Here is a 20,715-nt window from a genome sequence, read left to right on the forward strand (position 1 = left end):
GCAGCCAAGCGTTCATAGCGACGTTACTTTTTGATCCTTCGATGTCGGCTCTTCCTATCATTATGAAGCAGAATTCACCAAGTGTTGGATTGTTCACCCACCAATAGGGAATGTGGTGGGTTTAGACCATCGTGAGACAGGTTAGTTTACCCTCCGATGGTCGCATCGCAATAGTAATTCAACCTAAGTACGAGAGGAAGTTGATTCGCACAATTGGTCATCGCGCTTGATTGAAAAGCCGATGGCGTGAAGCTACCGTGTGCTAGAATTACGATTGAACACCTCTAAGTCGAATCCGCTAGAAGCGGCCGACGCGCCCATCGCCCGATTGCCGAGCCTCGATCGGGGCCTTTGGCCCCAAGGGCACGATCGAGGTGCAGGACCGCGGTGGACAAGTTACAAACGCCTCCTTAGAGCGTAATTCTCAGCGGCCGGTGGGTAGAATCCTTTGCACGACTTAAATCTGTGACGGGTATTGTAAGTGGCGAGTGGCCTTCTTGCCACGGCCCACCGAGATTGACCCTTTGTCGCCCGATTAAATCCCTCCCCATCTCCTTCCGATCCACCCTTATTCTTTTACACGCCCCGACACAGGGTCCCCAAGTGGGGGACTTAGTGTAAGGAGTTAGTTAAACACTTGGTCGCTGCCCCTCGGAAACATGGCACTGTGGGGCTATGGTGGTATGTGCGAGCTCCCAAGTGTTGGTGGTCCGGGCACTTGTTCAATTTTTTGCCGTGCCGTGCCATGCCATGCCATGCCATGCCATACTTCTTGTATTTGTTTTGGGCCAACAGAAAAATTTCTAAGTTAAACACTTGGCCGTGCCGCCCCCTAGGGAAACATGACACAACGGGGGCCGTGGTGGTGCGAGTGTGAGCTCCCAACTGTTGGCGGCCCGGGCACTTGTTCAATTTTCTACCGTACCATCATGCTATATTTCATTCGGCTTCTTGTATTTCTTTTGGGCCAACAGAAAAAAATTTTAATTAAAAATACTAAGTGTAAGTGGCGTAAAAAAAAACTGCCCCCATTTCAGGCATGTACGGGAGCCTCGGGCAACATCCGCAACGTAGGCCATCCCGTGGTGCGGGTCATCGGGCAACATCGGCACCTTGGTGCCTCCGATGTGCAGGAGCGTTGGGCTAAAGAAAGTGTCCCTATTTCAGACATTTGGAACCTGTCCCCGTTTCAAACACATGAATGCCGACTGGTAGCACATTGACCAAGTTTTTTTAGCTTTTTAGGGGTGAAGTGATATTGAGCAGCCAGGGGTTATCCAGGGTACTGCCCATGCCCATCGCATGCCCGGATGTCAGTGCCCCCCACCACCGATTAGTTTTTCGGCGGTGCTACGACGATCCATCCCAGTGATGATTCGGTGAGCCATCTCGGGATATACAAAATGGCGCAACGAGTCCCTCCCCAATCCCAAAAGGTAGAATTCAGACACTGTTACATGTTCGGTACCCAATAATGAATGAATCGTTCCAAAGGTAGGATTCGGATACCGTTGCATGTCCGGTACCCAACAATGAATGAATCGTCCATGTCCCTCCCCTTTTGCAACAAGAGCCTCCGGCACCTTTGGACCCCAGTCGTGCGGTAGCCTCGTACACTATCGGCAGCGTGTGCCATCCCGTGGTACGAGGCCATCAGGCACTACCGGCCCCTTTGATGTGTCGGAGCATCGGGCAGCATTGGCACCTTGGTGCATCGAATGTGCGGGAGGGTCGAGCACCAAAGCTAATTTTGGGCCCCGTTGAGTGCGAAGCGTCGGCACCATAAAGTGTCTGTTGCTTTGCACACATGAATGTCTTTGGTAGCACATTGACCAAGTTTTTTTAGCTCTTTAGGGGGGAGGTGATATTGAGGCGACCAGGGGTTGTCCAGGGCACTGCCCACGCCCATTTCATGCCCAGACGTCGGTGCACCTCATCACCGATTAGGTTTCCGGCAGTGCTCCGGCGATCTATTCTGGCAGTGCTTCGGTGAGCCATCCCGACGGTGCTCCGTCGAGCCATCCCGGAATATCAAAAACGATGCTACAAGTTATCTCGGTCCCTCCCTTTTTGAATTATCCTAGTCCCTCCACTTTTAGAACAAGAGCCTTCGGCAACCTGGGCCCTTGGTCGTGCCGGAGCATCAGGTACCCTTGGTAAACTAGGACGTCGATATTACGGGAGCATCGGCATATTGCTGCCTGGACGTGCTGAAGCCTTGGACGCCATCGGCAACCTAGGACGTCGGTCGTGCAGGAGCCTCAGGCACCATCGGCACCTAGCCCCTTGGTCGTGCGGGAGCCTCGGGCACCATCGGCACCTTGATGCTTGGATGTGCAGGAGCCTCGGTCACCATCGGTAACCTAGGCCCTTGGTCGTACGGGAGCATCGGGCACCATCGGTAACCTAGGCCCCTGGTTGTGCGAGAGCCTCGGTACCATCGCCAACCTAGGCCCTTGGTCGTGCGGGAGCCTCGGGCACCATCGGCACCTAGGCCCTTGGTCGTGCGGGAGCCTCGGGCTCCATCGGCACCTTGGCACTTGGTCGTGTGGGAGCCTTGGTGCTTGGATGTGCAGAAGCCTCGGGCATCATCAGCAACCTAGGCCCTAGGTCGTACGGGAGCCTCGGGCACTATCGGCAACCTAGGCCCCTGGTCATACGGGAGCCTCGGGCACCATTGGCAACCTAGGCCCTTCGTCGTGCGGGAGCCTCGGCCACCATCGGCACCTAGGCCCTTGGTCGTTAGAGAGCCTCAGACACCATCGGCAACCTAGGCCCTTGGTCGTGCGGGAGCTTCGGGTACCAGCGGCAACCTAGGCCCCTGGTCGTGCGAGAGCCTCGGTACCATCGGCAACCTAGGCCTTTGGTCGTGCGGGAGCCTCGGGTACCATTGGCACCTAGGCCCTTTGTCGTGCAGGTGCCTCGGGCACTATCGGCACCTAGGCCTTTGGTCGTACGGGAGCTTTGGCCACCATCGGCAACCTAGGCCACTGGTCGTGCGAGAGCCTCGGGCACCATTGGCAACCTAGGCCCTTGGTCGTGCGAGAGCCTCGGGCACCATCGGTACCTTGGCCCTTGGTCGTGCGGGAGCCTCGGGCACCATCGGCATCTTGGTGCTTAGATGTGCAGGAGCCTCGGGCACCATCGGCATCCTAGGCCCTTAGTCGTGCTGGAGCCTCGGGCACCATCAGCAACCTAGGCCCTTAGTCATGTAGGAGCCTTGGGCACCATCGGCAACCAAGGCCCTTGGTCGTGCGGGAGCTTCGGGCACCAGCGACAACCTAGGCCCCTGGTCGTGTGAAAGCCTTGGTACCATCGGCAACCTAGGCCCTTGGTCGTGCGAGAGCCTTGGGCACCATCGGTACCTTGGCCCTTGGTCGTGCGGGAGTCTCGGGCACCATCGGCAACCTAGGCCCTTGGTCGTGCGGGAGCCTCGGGCACCATCGGCAACCTAGGCCTCTGGTCGTGACGGAGCCTCGGGCACCATCGGCAACCTAGGCCCTTGGTCGTGCGAGAGCCTCGGGCACCATCGGTACCTTAGCCCTTGGTCGTGCGGGAGCCTCGGGCACCATCGGCACCTTGGTGCTTGGATGTGCGGGAGCCTCAGACACTATCGGCAACCTAGGCCCTTGGTCGTCCGGAAGCCTCGGGCACCATCGGTAACCTTGGCCCCTGGTCATGCAAGAGCCTTGGGCACCATCAGCAACCTAGGCCCTTGGTCGTACGGGAGCCTCGGCCACCATCGGCACCTTGGTGCTTGGATGTCCGGGAGCCTCGGACACCATCGGCAACCTAGGCCCTTGGTCGTGTGGGAGCCTCGGGCACCATCTGCAACCTAGGCCCCTGGTCCTGCGGGAGCCTCGGGCACCATTGGTAACTTAGGCCTTGATCGTGCGAGAACCTCGGGCACCATCGACACCTTGGTACTTGGATGTGCGGGAGCCTCAGACACCATCGGCAACCTAGGACCTTAGTCGTACGGGAGCCTTGGGCACTATCGGCACCTTGGTGCCTTAGATGTCTTGAGAGCCTCGGCAAAGATTGGCACCTTGGTGCTTGGATGTCGGAGCCTCGGACACCATCGGCAACCTAGGGCGTTGGATGTGCGGGTGCCTCGGCGATGAGGGGCACCATGGTGCCTCGGATATGCGGGCTAAGGAAAGGTGTCCCCGTTTCAGACATACGAATGTTGCCTGGTAGCGTCGCCTGGTAGCAGTGTAGCGTGTTTTTGTTTTTTCTCCAGGATTTGGGCGATTTCTCTTCTTGCTTTTCGTTTTGTGAGTCTGCCTATTATTCTTTTGAATTTTATGGCAGTTTAGGGGTTTGTGGGGTGCCCCGGTTGGCGGTGGTGCTGGGGTTTGAAGTGGTGGTTGCGACCTGCGGGTGATTGGTTGTTTTCATAGGTGTTGCATGTTCTGACCCTACTTTGACTGGCCGAGTTATCATGATTTTAAAGCTTGTAAGATTGTTGTTGGGATTGTGAAAGGGTTCCGTGTTTCTTTTCGGGGTTAGTGGTGGCGGGATTATTGAGGAGTACGGGCAATACACTCGGGGTTCGTCACGCTCTCTCTCTAGCATAGTCAGACCCTATTTGATAAACGCTTGGATAAGACGTTCTTGCAGTGCTTTCGAGTGATCTTCACGGTGATTCTTGTCCTTTTTTTGTTTTTTTTCTTTCAGTTCTTGGTGTTCTTTGGGTGCGTTTTCATTTTTTCGGGTGTTGTGCTTGTTGTTTCAGGATAAGTCGCTGATAGCTTTGTGGCGGGTCCCACGGTGGACTAGAAAAGCGGCGGTGAAGTTGACTTCTCTACGTTCTTTTTAGTCGTTTCTGCATGGGTTAAGGGTTTCGTTTTACACCCTTTCGTTTGTGTTTGATTGGCTTGCATGTACGGTTTTGACGAAATCGTTTATTGGGCTTGCCGAGGTTCTGTCGTTTTCTTGTGGTCTTTTTTATTCCTCTTTTTCTTTCGTAAGGGTGCATGGGGTTTGTACATATCGTGCATGGTTTTTTGAATCTTTTTCATGATCGCCATTAATGGTTCGGATTCTTTTTGCATGGATAACATTCATGGTAGAGTCTTCTTTTGACTTGTTTCAAGATATTCTCATTGTAGGGTTAATCTTGCTGTAACAGGAATTTTGTTTACAATATTCGTTTTTTGTATTGTTACTCGGTTATCTTAGTTTTCTTCAAATTTTGTGTAAGTTGTTGTTAATCTCTTGGGTATCTCTTGACTGTAGTTTCCTGCTTCGGGTTTCGATTTCTTGCATGTTTCTTTCTATCTTGAAGCATGAGGGTTGGTGTTTATCGAAAGGTGTTTTTGTTAGGTTTTGAGGTTCTCTTTTGGGTATTGTGTTGGATTGGTACAGCGCTTCGCTTTCTTTTGTATGGTGTCTTTATTTTGCAGACTCTGTTGGCTGGTTTGATTTCTGTCCGGTGGAGTGTTTCGTTATCCTTTTCTCTTGTCCCAGTTTTTGATTCGGTTGTGGCTTGGTCTGGGGTTTCTTCATGCCATGAAGTTTCTTTGTTGGAATTGTTGGGGTTTGGGGAATACCGCGACTATCAGAGAGCTAAAGCAATTACTGGCTGCTTATAAACCTGATATTGTTTTCCTGAACGAAACAAAGATGAGTGCAAATGAGTACAGTCGGGTTCAAAATAGATGCAGGATGCAGAGTGGTTTAGCATGAACTCGGAAGGACGTAGCGGCGGTCTTGCGTTAATGTGGGAGGAAGGAATAGATGTTACCATTCAAAGTTTCTCTAAGCATCACATTGTTTCCCTGGTTCGGTTGAAAAATCATAATAACATCCGTGTAACTGGATTTTACGGGCATGCGAATCCAAATTTAAGAAGCAATTCTTGGGAAATGTTGGAAAAGGTAGGTGGCTTGGTGAGGGAGGATTGGGTGGTTGGGGGGGACTTTAATGCTATCCTGAATGAAGCTAAAAAAGATGGAGGGCGAAAGAAGGTGAGGGTACATATAGATGAATTTAAAGATGTCCTAGACAATTTAGCTCTTGTGGATATTAAACCTGTTAGAGGGTGGTTTACTTGGGTCAACAACAGAAGCGGGGGGAACATGATAAAAGAAAGGTTAGATAGGTTTGTTACCTCGGTATCTATGATTGAGAAATATCCCTTTATGACCTCTAAGGTGGTGCGGCAAACACAGTCTGATCATGATGCGATCATATGGGACATGTGGGGCAGTAAGCCTAAGGAGTACCCTAGAGACCAAAGATTATGCTTCAGATTTGAAGAATGTTGGGCTACGGATAGTAAGGCAAGAAGTGTTATTAGCAGTGAGTGGAACCGGGAAGCTACAAATTATGTTAACAAGTTAGAGAAGATTCGGGGAGTCCTGGGCCAGTGGCAGAGGGATAGATATGGGAAAATGAAGAATGATATGCGGAAGTTGGAAAATAAAATTGACCGGGCCATCAATTCCAAAACAAGGGACGATAGTGCGATCATTTTAAGGGAGATGAGGAGAAGACTTAGCCAACTTTATGCCAGGGAAGAAAAGCACTGGGCTCAAAGGTCAAGGTCTCAATGGTTAAGAGATGGGGATAGGAATACGAGATATTTTCATGCTAGAGCTACGGGTCGATTAAAGAAAAATACCATTGAGAAGCTTAAGAATGAGGATGGGACGTGGGTAACTGATAGTATAGATATCAGCAATGTGGCTAAAAATTACTTTTGGAGGCTCTTTCGGTCAAATGGTCAGAATGTTGAAAACCATGATATGGAGTACATTCAGGAATGTGTTACTACAGAGATAAATGAGTGGCTTACGATGGACTACACAGAAAATGAAGTTCTCCAAGATATTAAACAAATGAACCCTCACAAAGCTCCGGGGGTTGATGGTCTATCGGGAAGTTTTTTCAAAAATCATTGGGAGATTGTTGGAAATGAAACTGTTCAATTATGTCTGGACATTCTTAAGGGAAAAAATGACATCGCTGATATTAATAAGACAATGATTATATTAATTCCGAAAATTCGTGATCCATGTGAAATTACTAACGATCGTCCCATTAGTTTATGTAGATTTATTTACAAGATTATTTCAAAGGTCTTGGCTAATCGGTTTAAAGTTGCCCTCCCGGGATGTATTAGTCAGAATCAAAGCGCTTTCGTACCAGGAAGGATGATACATGCTAATATCTTAATCGCACATGAACTCCTACATTACATTCAGAGCTCCAAAAATGGCCCAAATAAAAGGATAGCAATCAAGATTGATATGAGTAAAGCATATGACCGAGTGGAGTGGGATTTTATCGAGAAGGTAATGAAGAAAATGGGGTTTGCTAAGCAGTGGATAGACAAAATTATGTGTTGCGTTCGGTCGGTAAGATATTTTGTTAAGTGAAATAATTTGTTATCGGACATTATTATTCCCGAGAGGGGTCTCCGTCAAGGAGATCCTTTATCCCCTTATCTGTTTCTTTTCTGTATGGAAGTCTTGTCAAGGATGATGATTCAGGCTCAGGATAAAAAATCATTACAAGGAATTAGGGCTAGTATTAAAGGACCTAGAGTTAACCACTTGTTTTTTCTTGTGATGCTCTCTTGTTTGTTAAAAATAAGCAAAGTGATATTACTGTCTTAGCCATATCTTGAAGGTTTTTGCTAATGTTTCAGACAAGAAATTAATTATGAAAAATCTATGGTTCTTTTTAGTCCTAATACTCCCGTGGAACAGAGACACAATTTGGTGAAATTCTTGGCATGAAGGTGGTTGAGAAGTGGATAACTATCTCGGCCTTCCACTTCCTATTGGAAAAAGAAAAGAGTGGCTTTCAGAGAAAATTAACAAAAGTCATCATGCAGATTAAGCAATTTGGACCAAGAGGCTCATTTCATCTGGTGGTAAGAAAGTCTTCAAAAGCGTTCTTTAATCCATACCAACATATGCTTTGTCGATCTTTAAGGCTCCTAGAGGTGTCTTTGGATGACATACAATCCAAGTCGAAAGCGAGCATGGTAGGCGGGCAAAGATAAAGGCAGATTTTGGATGATGCTTCCATGGAAAACATTGTGTCACCCGAAAGGAATGGGTGGAATTGGCATAAGGGACATCAGACTGTTTAACTTGGCTCTACTGGGGAGGCAAGTCTGGAGGCTTATTAATAACAAAGACACACTTTGCTATAAAGTGTTGTCGTCTAAGTATTTCCCTGATGGCAACATATTCAACTCCAAGAAGGTTGATAAAGCATCTTTTACGTGGACTAGCATTGCGGTAGCAACAAATACCCTCGAAATGGATTGGTGGCAAGTAGGAAATGGAAATAAGATAAATATAAGAGTGATAAGCTGGGGATGGAAGGATTAAGCGGTGGAGCTCTTAATATGGATTTGCTTGACTGAATGATAGAAGAGTGTCGGACCTATGGAATAAGGATCGAGAAGTGGAATAGGGATAAAATCTTTAAGTTGTATGGGCGGGATTGGGGGATAAAATTTGCAACCTCCCCATTGGGAGAATAGACCATGACGATAGAATAATATGGTTCCATAATCCGCATGGATGTTATACCTCAAAGTCTGCTTATTCTTGGCTGCTGTTAAAAAAGATGGGATATGGCCCACATAGGTTTTTTTGGAAAGCACTATAGAAGCTTGATATTTTACCGAAGATACGGGTTTTTACTTGGCGTGTGGGACACGAAATTCTCCCAACTAACAGTAAAATAGCTTCCATCAGATAGGGCTTTGACAAGGGATGTCCGAGATGTGGAGCCAAGACAGAAATGGTGTTACATGCTTTAAAAGACTGCCCAACATTGAGTGCAGTTCTCTCGATAGGGGGATGGTCCAGGAGCTTTATCACAAAGAAATATGACCATTGCATTGATTGGTTGGAAGACATGATGCGTGTCCTTGACAAGAGGGCTATGGCTGACTTAATGAAATATTATGGAACTGCTGGAATAATAGAAATAATTACGTTTTTAGGGGAAAAGAAGAGGAGGCTCAAGTAATATGGGAAAGAGCAAGCAATCTGAATAAGGAATTTCAAATTTGTAACATGGTGAATGGTCCTTTAATTTCACACACTGGCCTGGAGAAACAGTGGGTTAAACCTCCAAAGGGCTTCATTAAAATAAATTTTTATGCTACAGTGGGCGAAAACAGAATCAGGTATGGGACGACCATAAGAGATGAAGAGGGCTTTGTTTTAGTAGGCGGTGGGGGGTTTAAAGAGGGAAGGTTGTCGATGGAAAAGGCTAAATGTGTGGCCTTCGAAGAAAGTATTAAAGCGGCGCATAAATTAAAAATAAATGGCCATGTTCTTTTTGAGACGGACCATGTTGGAATGGTCAACAGGCTAAGTAATATAGCCAATGACGTCACAAATATAGGCACCCGTATTAAGGATTGTATAGCAGATTTTAATTTCTTTCTTTCAGCCTAGTTAATTTGGACCGTTCGGTCTTGCAATAATGTTGCCCATTTACTTTGTAAAAATATGTATAGTGAAGGTAACAACTGTTTTTTTTATATGGATTATCCGTCGGATATCCATGAAGCTGTAATTGGTGATGTTATGTAATAATATGAGTTGACCCTTGTGGTCTTTTATGTTAAAAAAAAAGAATGTTGCCTGGTAGCAGATTGACGAAGTTTTTTAGCTCTTTAAGGGGTAGAGATCCGCGGCCCCCGACGTGGCCCCCCTCGAACCCAAGGTGGGGTGCGTCCGCAGCCCCCACAGGGGTCGGATAGTCCCGCAATGACTCACCAACGGTGGTGGGTCAACCACCGGCGCTAGTGGCTGGGGTAATGATTTTCTGGCCGGTCAAGCCCGTGCCCATAGAAATGTAGCCAATGACTCCAAGACCAGGTTCCTTATATCGGGCAAAGATCTCTTGGGGCGGCTTATACATTGCTATGGGCTCGAGCTTGGCTTGCCCATTCTCCCCCGTCATGTTACGGACGCCTTGTGCCTCCCAAGTCGGCAACCCATCAGTGCCTTGGCCTTGCCAAGGCCTTGCTTGCATTCGAAGCTTCCCTTGACCCCAGTACCAAGTTCCTTTGACGGCAACGACTCACTGGAGGGCATAAGTTGAGTTTGTAGGCTTGGTCTTGGCTCGATCAAGTCCCAATGGGATTTTGTCCCTCGTAGTTCTCGTTTGGTGTGTTGTTGGCTCGATCAAGTTTCATTGTTCCTTCCGCTCCCCTCTCAATACATTCGTTTGGTGTGTTGTTGGCCGTTCGCGGTGTCAGTGCTTCAGTGATGTTTTTCTTTTGTCACAAATTATATAGAACGACTCTCGGCAACGGATATCTCGGCTCTCGCATCGATGAAGAACTTAGCGAAATGCGATACTTGGTGTGAAATGCAGAATCCCGTGAACCATCGAGTCTTTGAACGCAAGTTGCGCCCCAAGCCATTAGGCCGAGGGCATGTCTGCCTAGGTGTCACGCATCGTCGCCCCCATCTAACCTCGATCCCTCGGGACTCGGTTGGACCAGGGAAAAAATTGGCCTCCCGTGCGGTCACAGCCAGCAGTTGGCCTAAATTCGAGTCCTCGACGACATAATTGTCTCGACGATCGGTGGTAATACTGTAAGCAACCTCGTTCAGAGTTGTGCGCGTTCGTCGATCAAGACCCTTAAACCCTTTCGGTGGATTACCCCTTGAGTTTAACCATATCAATAAGCGGAGGAAAAGAAACTTACGAGATTCCCTAGTAAAGGCGGCGAATCGGGAAAAGCCCGACTTGAGAATCGGGCACCACCGGTGTTGAATTGTAGTCTGGAGAAGCGTCCTCGGTGGCGGACGGGCGAAGTCCCTCGAGCAGGCACCGGAGAGGTGAGAGCCCCATCGTGCGGACCTTGTCACACCACGAGGCGCCTCTGAGTCGGGTTGTTTGGGAATCTGACCCTAATCGGGCGGTAAATTTAAATCAAGGCTAAATAATGACGAGAGACCGATAGCGAACAAGTACCGCGAGGGAAAGATGAAAAGGACTTTGAAAAGAGAGTCAAAGAGTGCTTGAAATTCTCGGGAGGGAAACAGATGGGGGCTGGTGATGCGCCCAGGTCGGATGGAGAACGGCGATAGCCGTTCTGCCAATCGACTCGGGGCGTGGACCGACGCTAATTGTGGCGGCGGCCCAAACCTGGGCCTTTGATACACCTGTGGATACGTCGTCGCCTCGATCATGGGATCCAGCACGCGCCGTCTCGGCATGCTTCGGTACGTACGTGCTTTGGGCGTCGGCCTGCGGGCTCTCCATTCGGCCCGTCTTGAAACACGGACAAAGGATTCTGACATGAGTGCGAGTCAACGGGCTAGAAAACCCGTAAGGCCTAAGGAAGGCTGATTGGCGGGATCCTCACGGGTGCACCGCCAACCGACCTTGATATTACGAGAAGGGTTCGGTGAGAGCATGCTGTCGGGACCGAAAGATGGTGAACTATGCAGGTGGGGGAAGCAGAGGAAACTCTGGTGGAGGCCCGCGATCTTGACGTGCAAATCGTTTATCGACTTGGGTATAGGGGCGAAAGACTAATTGAACCGTCTAATAGCTGGTTCCTCCAAGTTTCCTCGGGATAGCTGGATCCCTTAACGAGTTCTATCGGGTAAAGCCAATGATTAGAGGCATCGGGGCTGGCAACGCCCGACCTATTCTCAAGCTTTAAATAGGTAGGGCAAGATCTGGTACGCTTCGTTGGTGGGCCCGAGAATCAGGAGCCCCAAGTGGGCCATTTTGCTAAGCGAGCTGGCGATCTTGGGATGAACCCGAAGCCGAGTTTCTGATGACCCAACTGCGCTAACCTAGAACCCACAAAGGGTGTTGGTTGATTAAGGCAATGAGGGCGGTGGTCATAGAAGTCGAAATTTACTAAGGAGTGTGTAACAACTCACTGCTTGAATCAACTAGCCCCGAAAATGGATGGCGCTTAAGTGCGCGACCTATACCCGGCCGTCGGGGTAAGAGCCAGGCCCCGATAAATAGGAAGGCGTTGCGGTCACCTTATAAAACCAGTATGGCAAGCCAGCGAGCGACAAATCGGTCTGAGATCTTGGTGGTTGTAGCAAATATTCAAATGAAAACTTTGAAGACTGAAGGGGGGAATGGTTCCATGTGAATGGCACTTGCACATGGGTTAGTCGATCCTAAGAGAAGGGGAAAGCCCGTCTGATAGTGCGTTCAGCGCGAGCTTCGAAAGAGAATTGAGTTAAAATTCATGAGCAAGGACCTTGGCGCCTAACGGCAATGTTAGGGAGTCTGGAGGCGTCGGCGGGGCCTCGGGAAGAGTTATCTTTTTGTTTAACACCGCCACCTTGGAAGCGACTCGGTAGGAGGTAGGGTCCAATGGGAAGAACAACGACGTCTCGTGGTGTCTAGTCTGCCTTGTGACCCTTGAAAATCTAGAGGACCGAGTGCCGTCCGTGCGGTCGTACTCATAATCGCATCAGTCTCCAAGGGGGCGACCTACGGTCAATGGAACAATGTAGGCAAGGGAAGTCGGCAAAATGGATCCGTAACCTCGGGAAAAAGATTGGCTCGAGGGTGGGCATGGGGTCCAGTCCCAAACCGTCGACCTTGATTGCACTACTCGAGCGCTTTCGCGGTGAGAGTGGGTCCCGAAGTCTCGGCCGAGGGATGATGCAGGAGCGGCTCCTTGAGGAGCCTTCCGAGGCGACGAACAATCGACTTCGAATCGAAATGCAGACAAGGGAATCCATTATTTAATTAAAGCAAAGCATTGCGATGGTCCTGCGGATGCTCACGCAATGTGATTTACGCGATCTCTGAATGTCAAAGTGAAGAAATTCAACCAAGCGGCGGGTAAAGCGGCGGGAGTAACTATAACTCTCTTAAGGTAGCCAAATGCCTCGTCATCTAATTAGTGGCGCACATGAATGGATTAACGAGATTCCCCTTGTCACATCTACTATCCGGTGAAACCACGACCAAAGGAGCGGGCTTGGCGAGAATCGTGAGGAAAGAAGACTCTGTTGAGCTTGACTCTAGTTCAACTTTTTGAAATGACTTGAGAGGTGTAGGATAAGTGGGAGCTCTTCGGGGAAATTGAAATACCACTACTTTAATCGTTATTTTACTTATTCCGTGAATCAGAGGTGGGGCACAGCCCCTCTTTTTGGACCCAAGGTCGGCATTCGGCCTGTCGATTCGGGCAAAAGACAATGTCAGGTGGGGAGTTTGGATGGGGCGGCACATCTGTTAAAAGATAACGTAGGTGTGCTAAGATAAGCTCAACGAGAACAGAAATCTCGTATGGAACAAAAGGGTAAAAGATAGTTTGATTCTGATTTCCAGTACGAATACAAACCATGAAAGCGTGGCCTATCGATCTTTTAAACCTTGAAATTTGAAGCTAGAGGTGTCGGAAAAGTTACCACGAGGATAAGCGGCTTGTGGCGATAGCGTTCATAAGCGACGTTGCTTTTTGATCCTTGATGTTAGCTCTTCCTATCATTGTGAAGTAGAATTCACCAAGTGTTGGATTGTTCACCCACCAATAGGGAACGTGAGCTGGGTTTAGACCGTCGTGAGATAGGTTAGTTTTACCCTACTGATGGCCGCGTCGCAATAGTAATTCAACCTAGTACGAGAGGAACCGTTGATTCGCATAATTGGTCATCGCGCTTGGTTGAAAACCCAATGGCGTGAAGCTACCGTGCGGTGGATTATCACTAAACGCCTCTAAGTTAGAATCTGGGCTAGAAGTGACGCACGCGCCCGTCGCCCAATTGCCGACCCTCAGTAGGGGCCTTTGGCCCAAGGGCACGTGTCGTAGGTGCAGCGATTGCGGCGGACAAGTCGCGGGCGCATCCTTAGAGTGTAATTCCCACCGAGCGACGGGTAGAATCCTTTGCACACGACTTAAATACACGACGGGGTATTGTAAGTGGCAGAGTGTCCTTGCTGCCACGATCCACTGAGATTCAGCCCTTTGTCGCTTCGATTCGTCCCTCCCCCATCTCCCTTCCGATCCACCCTTGTTCTTTTGCGTCCCGACCCTGGGGTCCCTAAGTGGGGGACTTAGTGTAAGGAGTTAGTTAAACACTTGGCCGTGCCGCCCCCTCGCGAAACATGGCACAAATTAAACACTTGGCCGTGCCGCCCCCTCGCGAAACATGGCACAACGGAGGCCATGGTTTTGCGGGTGTGAGCTCCCAAGTGTTGGCGGTCCGGGCACTTGTTCAATTTTCTGCCGTGCCGTACCATGCCGTGCCATGCCATGCCATGCAATGCCATACTTCTTATATTTGTTTTGGGCCAACAGAAAAAATTTCTAGGTTAAACACTTGGTCGTGCCTCCCCCTCGGGAAACATGGCACAACGGGGGCCGTGGTGGTGCGAGTGCCAGCTCCCAACTATTGGTGGCCCGGGCACTTGTTCAATTTTCTGCCATGCCATCATGCCATATTTCATTCGGCTTCTTGTATTTCTTTTGGGCCAACAGAAAAAATTTTCAATTGAAAATACTAAGTGTAAGTGGCGTAAAAAAAAACTACCCCCATTTTAGGCATGTACGGGAGCCTCGGGCAACATTCGTAACGTAGGCCATCCCGTGATGCAGGTCATCGGGCAACATCGGCACCTTGGTGACTCAGATGTACGAGAGCGTTTGGCTGAAAAAAGTACCCCTGTTTCAGACATCTGGAACCTGTCCCTGTTTCAGACACATGAATGTCGACTGGTAGTACATTGACTAATTTTTTTTAGCTTTTTAGGGGGGAAGTGAAATTGAGCAGCCAGGGGTTATCTAGGGCACTGCCCATGCTCATCGCATGCTCGGACGTCGGTGCCCCCCCACCACCGGTTAGGTTCCCGATGGCGCTCTGACGATCCATCTCGGTGATGATCCGGTGAGCCATCCCGGGATATACAAAACGGCGCAACGAGTCCCTCCCCAATCCCAAAAGGTAGCATTCGGATACCGTTACATGTTCGGTACCCAATAATGAATGAATTGTCTGAAAGGTAGGATTCGGATACCGTTCCATGTCTGGTACCCAATAGTGAATGAATCGTCCCTGTCCCTCCCCTTTTGTAACAAGAGCCTCTGGCACCTTTGGCCCCCGGTCGTGCGGTAGCCTCATACACTATCGGTTGCGTGTGCCATCCCGTGGTGCGGGGCCATCGGGCACCACCGGCCCCTTTGATATGTCAAAGTATCGGGCAGCATCGGCACATTGGTGCATCGGATGTGCGGGAGGGTCGAGCACCAAAGCTAATTTTGGGCCTCCGTTGGTGCAGAAGCGTTGGCACCATAAAGTGTCCCTATTTCAAACACATGAATGTCACCTGGTAGCACATGAATGTCGCCTGGTAGCGGGTAGCAGCGTTTTTTGGATTTTTCTCCAAGATTCAAGCGATTTTTCTTCTTGATTGCGTTTGTGTGTCTGCCTATTATTCCTTGAATTTTATGGCAGTCTTGTGGTGTTGAGTGTTTCTTTGTTGTTTTTGGTATTATTTTATTTTATTTTTGTGTCTTTCTTCGGTGGGTTTGCGGTGCCGGGGGACCGACGTGACATGTTGCTGTTGAAGTCTGGCGTTAGGTGGGGATTTTCAGAGGGTTTCTTGGCTCTGTGACGTTCGTTGCTTTGCATGGCCAAGGAGTTCTTGCGACTTTATGTGTTTTAACGGTGGGGGGCCATTCGAGGTGGTACGGGCGATACTTACGTGGATCGTCACGATCTTTTCTAGCATCGTCAGACCCTGTTTTGATGGGATTGTTTCATTGGAAGCAATAAGGTTTTATCGTTTCTTTTGTCTTGTTCATCTTTTTTATTGACTTTCTTTCGTCTGATGGGTTGCATGGGTCTTGCATGTATCTTGCATGGCTTGTTTAAGTCTTGCATGTATTCCTTTGGTGGTATTTCTTATTTTCTTTGACTTTTCAACGTTATTCAATCGAGGGTTTTTATGCTTTAACAGGCAAAAAATGAATCGGAGGATAAGTTTTAATGATTTTCCCTTTCTGTTCGATTTAGTTGTTTTTGGTACAGTAGCTATTAGGTCTTCGGGGTTTCTTGGACTGCTGGTGTTAGGTTGCAGTTTTCTGGTTCTTCCTTGCAAGTTTTCCTTTCCTTGATGTTCGGGGATGGGGGTTTGATGGGGGGTGTTTGTTCGTAGCTTGAGTGCAGGTGTTCTGGTTGTTGTGGTTTCTTGTGTTTTGCGAGTTCTTGGGTATTTCTTTGCTCTGTTCGGTGGCGGTTTTGGGTTCTTTTTCTCTATTCTTGGGGTGTTTCTTGGTGAGGTTGGGGAGGCGACAAGAGAATAGTGTTGATCGATCTCCCAGCACTTTCGCTTATAGTAGCGATCTCGTGAGTTGTCGGTTGTAAATGAAGTTTATGTCTTTGGAATTATCGCGGTTTGGGGAACCCCATAAAGCTAAGGAGTTAAAACAACTTTTATTTGCTAATAATCTGATCTCATCTTTCTTAGTGAGACAAAAATGTCGCCAATGATTTTCGTAGGGTCCAAAACAAATGTAGGATCGAGAATGGGTTAGGGGTTAATTACGAAGGGCGGAGTGGGGTCTTCTTGTTGATGTGGAGGGATGGGATGAATGTCTCTATTCAAAACTACTCTAAGCATCACATTGATTCAATGGTAAAGCGGAGAACAACAAAACTATAAAGGTAGCACGGATTTTATGGGCATGCGAACCGAATCTTAGGAGCGACTCATGGGATATTCTGCAGAGGGTTGGAGAGTCCGTTAGGGAGGAGTGGATTGTCGGGCGAGATTTTAATGCTATTTTGAACGATGCTGAGAAAGAAGGTGGGCGTAGGGGTGTGAGGGCGCAAATGAATGAGTTTAAAGAGGTTATGGACGAACTGGCTCTTGTGGATATTAAACTGGCGATGGTTGGTTTACATGGGTTAATAATAGAAGTGGGGGGGATTGATAAAGGAAAGAATCGATAGGTTCATTAGCTCGGTTTGATGGCTGAAAAATTTCCTTTCATATCTACCACGGTGGTGAGACAAACCCGGTCGGATCATGATGCAATTATCTTAGACACTGTGGAATTGAAAAGAAGGATCATCAAATGATAAAAGATTGTGCTTCAAGTTTGATGTTTGTTGGGCGGGTGGCGTGGAAGCAAAAGCGTTATTGAAAGAGCTTGGAGCAGGGATGCTCATGACTTTGGGGAGAAGATTGAAAGAGTTAGGTCGGCTCTTGGTCCTTGGCGGAGGAAAAATATGGAAATTTGAAGAGGGACATGCAAAAGCTTGAAAAACATATAAATTTGGATCATTGACTCTGTTAGTAGAGAGGAAAGTGGGCGCAAGTTAAAGGAGACTCGGAGAAAATTTGGACTTTCTCTATGCTAGGGAGGAAAGTTCTTTGGGCACAAAGGTCTAGGTCAAATTGGCTTAGGGAGGAGATAGAAATACTAGGTATTTCCATGCTAAAGCCAGCGGTCGGCTAAAAAGAATGTTATAGAAGCTTAAAAAGCGGAAGGGCGGTGGGTGACGAACAACAAGGATATAAACAAGGTGGCTAAAGATTATTTTGTGAATCTGTTTTGGTCAAATGGTCAAAATGCTAATACCGGAGATGGGTTTTATTAAGAATTTGTGTGTGCGGGAAACAAATGAATGGCTTTGTATGGACTACATGGAGAAGGAGGTTCTTGGGGCTATTAAGCGAGATGGATCCCAATAAAGCCCCTGGAATTGTGGGTTATCGGGAAGTTTTTAAGCATCCTTTGGGACATTGTGGGAAAAGATACTATTAGCTACTGTCTGGAAGTTCTTAACGGGAACAAACATATCTCTAGTGTTAACGAAACTATGATCATTTTAATTCCTAAAATTAAAAATCCTTGTGAGCTTACTAATTTCCGCCCTATTAGCCTCTGCAGGTTTGTCTACAAGATTATTTCTAAGGTGCTTGCTAATCGGCTAAAAGCAGCCTTGCCCAGTTGTATTAGTCAAAATCAGAGCGCGTTTGTGCCAGGGAGGATGATACATGATAATGTTCTGATAGCGCATGAACTCCTCCATTATCTTCAAAGTTCTAAAAACGGCCCTAATAAAGGACTCGTTGTCAAGCTTGACATGAGTAAAGCATATGACCGAGTGGAGTGGAATCTTATTGAAAACGTAATGAAGAAGATGGGTTTTGCGGATAAGTGGATTGCTAAAATTATGGAATCGTTAGTTCGGTTACTTATCTTGTCAAATGCAATAATATTCTATCGATATTTTCGTTACTGAGAGGGTCTCCGTCAGGGATCCACTCTCCCTTATTTGTTCTTATTTTGTATGGAAGCATTTTCGAGAATGCTTATCCATGCCTGAGAGAACAACACTTTAAGAGGCATCCGGGCTAGTAGGGATGGCCTAGAATAAATCACATTCTTTCTTGATGATGCACTTACATTTTGTCGGGAATAAAAGGAGCGATATTGAATGTCGGTTAATATGCTTGATATTTTTCTAACATTTCGGTCAAGAAATAAACTTTGACAAGTCAATGATCTTGTTTAGTCCCAATACTCCAAGAGCTCAACGAACACTTTTAGTGATCGCTAGGCATGACGGTGGTGGACAAATTAAACAATTATCTTGGCCTTCCTATTCCTATTGGTAAGAAGAAAGCAGAGGCTTTCAAAGATTACTAACAAAGCTGTCTTGCGGGATTAACAATTTGGACAAAGAGGTTGCTATCGTTTGGGGAAAAGAAGTCTTCATTAAAGCTATTCTTCAATCTATCCCCTCGTATGCTATGTCAATCTTTTGGCTCCCAAAGGTGTTATTGATGACATTCAAGCCATGCTTAGAGAACTTGGTGGGCGGGAAAGGACAAAGGAAGATTTTGGACGATGCTCCCATGGAAAACTTATTGTGCAAACTGAAAGGTATGGGCGGCCTTGGAATTAGAGACGTTCGATTGTTTAACATTGCTCTCTTAGGGCGTCAAGTGTGGAGACTTCTAAACAATCTGATTCCCTTTGTTTCAAAGTGCTATCATCGAAATATTTCCCGGATGGAAACATTTTCCATGCTAAAAAGGTGGACAAAGCGTCTTTCACTTGGTCAAGCATTGCGGCGTGTGGAAGTTTTAAAGATGGCTTTGGGTGGCGGTGGTAATGGCGAGAAGATAAATATTTGGGTGATAATTGGGGAATGGAAGGTCTTAATGGGGGCGTGGTCATAAGCAATATTTTAAACCGAATGTAAAGAGTGTGAAAGATCTTTGTACGTGGATAATAGAAGTTGGGATGTGAATAAAGTTAAGCAAGTGTATGGGTTGATTTGGGGGACAAGATTTGCGACATTAGATTGGAGATGTGGGTCGGGAAGACAAGATAATCTGGTTCCATAATACCCACGGGTGTTTCACTTGAAGTCGACCTACTCGTGGTTCTTTGTTGAAAGAAATGGGATCTGGTCCTCATAGATGTTTTTGAAAGCGTTATGGAAGCTCGACACTTTACAGAAGATTCGGTATTTACGTGGCGAGTGGGCCATGAGATTCTTCGACAAATGAGAAAATTGCTTCCATCGGACTGGCTTTAACAAGGGGTGTCCAAGATGTGGGCCAAAGCAAAACTTTGTTACATGCTTTAAGAGCGCCCAACATCGAGAGCGATTCGGCGATAGGGGATGGTCCAGAGCTTTATTTCTAAAACTTATGTTCATTGCATTGATTGGTTGAAAGATTTGATGCGGGTCCTTGATAAGAGAGCCATGGGTGACCTAATGACAATTTTATGGGCTAACTGGAATAATGAAATAACTTCATTTTCGGGGAAAAGAAGAAGATCTTGTGAGATAATATGGGAAAGAGCTAGCAATTTGTGTAAGGAGTTAGGATATGTAATATCTTTGCATGAACCATTAATTTCTCAAAACAAAGTGGACAAGAAGTGGGTTAAACCCGAAAGGATTTATAAAAATAAATTTTGATGCTACTGAGTTGGGGAAAAGCGGCATCGGGTATGGGTCGGTAATAAGAGATGAAGAGGGCTTTGTCTTAGGAGGCGGTGGGGGTTTTAAAGTGGGCGGGCGGTCGGTGGAAGAGGCTGAATCGTGGCCTTTGAGGAAAGTATTAACGTGGTGCGAAAATTAAATATCAAAGAACATATTCTCTTTGAGGCGGATTATGTTGGGCTGGTCAGCAGACTAAATAATTTAGCAAATGACGCCACTATCATAGGCATACGGCTTAAGGAGTGCAATGACTTTCATATTTTTAAATCGGCTACTTTAATTTGGGCGATCGGTCTTGTAATAATGTAGCCCATTTAATTTGTAGGAAAATGTTGAGTGAGGCAAAAGTTGTTTTTTGAAATGGATTATCCGTTGGAGATCCATGATCTTTGTAATTGTGATGTTTCTTAATATAGTTGTGTTGACCCGTGTGGTCATTTTGTTCAAAAAAAAAAGAATGTCACCTGGTAGCACATTGACCATGTTTTTTTAGCTCTTTAAGGGGGAGGTGATATTGAGGCGAACAGGGGTTGTCCAGGGAATTGCCCACGCCCATTTCATGCCCAGACCTCGGTGCCTTCCATCACCAGTTAGGTTCCCGACGGTGCTCCGTCGATCTATTCCGGTGGTGCTTAGGTGAGCCATCCCGATGATGCTCCCGCGAGCCATCCCAAAATATCAAAAACGATGCTACAAGTCATCCCGGTCCCTCCCTTTTTGAATTATCCCGGTCCCTCCCCTTTTGGAACAAGAGCCTCCGACA

The 20,715-nt window shown here is 47.4% G+C and overlaps 2 non-coding genes and 1 pseudogene across 2 annotated transcripts; all 3 read left to right on the forward strand.

Moving 5' to 3' along the window:
- The window catches only part of LOC128279901 (28S ribosomal RNA), a 3,101-nt pseudogene extending 2,561 nt beyond the window's left edge, over positions 1–540 (forward strand).
- A 9,745-nt stretch (positions 541–10,285) lies between these two features.
- Positions 10,286–10,441, forward strand: LOC128279976 (5.8S ribosomal RNA). Its single transcript, XR_008270160.1, has one exon. It is a non-coding gene; the product is annotated as a 5.8S ribosomal RNA (ribosomal RNA).
- Positions 10,442–10,630: 189 nt separating this feature from the next.
- Positions 10,631–13,965, forward strand: LOC128279902 (28S ribosomal RNA). Its single transcript, XR_008270092.1, has one exon. It is a non-coding gene; the product is annotated as a 28S ribosomal RNA (ribosomal RNA).
- The last annotated feature ends 6,750 nt before the right edge of the window (positions 13,966–20,715 follow it).

The sequence above is a fragment of the Gossypium arboreum genome, chromosome 8, assembly GCF_025698485.1.
Source record: "Gossypium arboreum isolate Shixiya-1 chromosome 8, ASM2569848v2, whole genome shotgun sequence".
NCBI lineage: Eukaryota > Viridiplantae > Streptophyta > Magnoliopsida > Malvales > Malvaceae > Gossypium > Gossypium arboreum.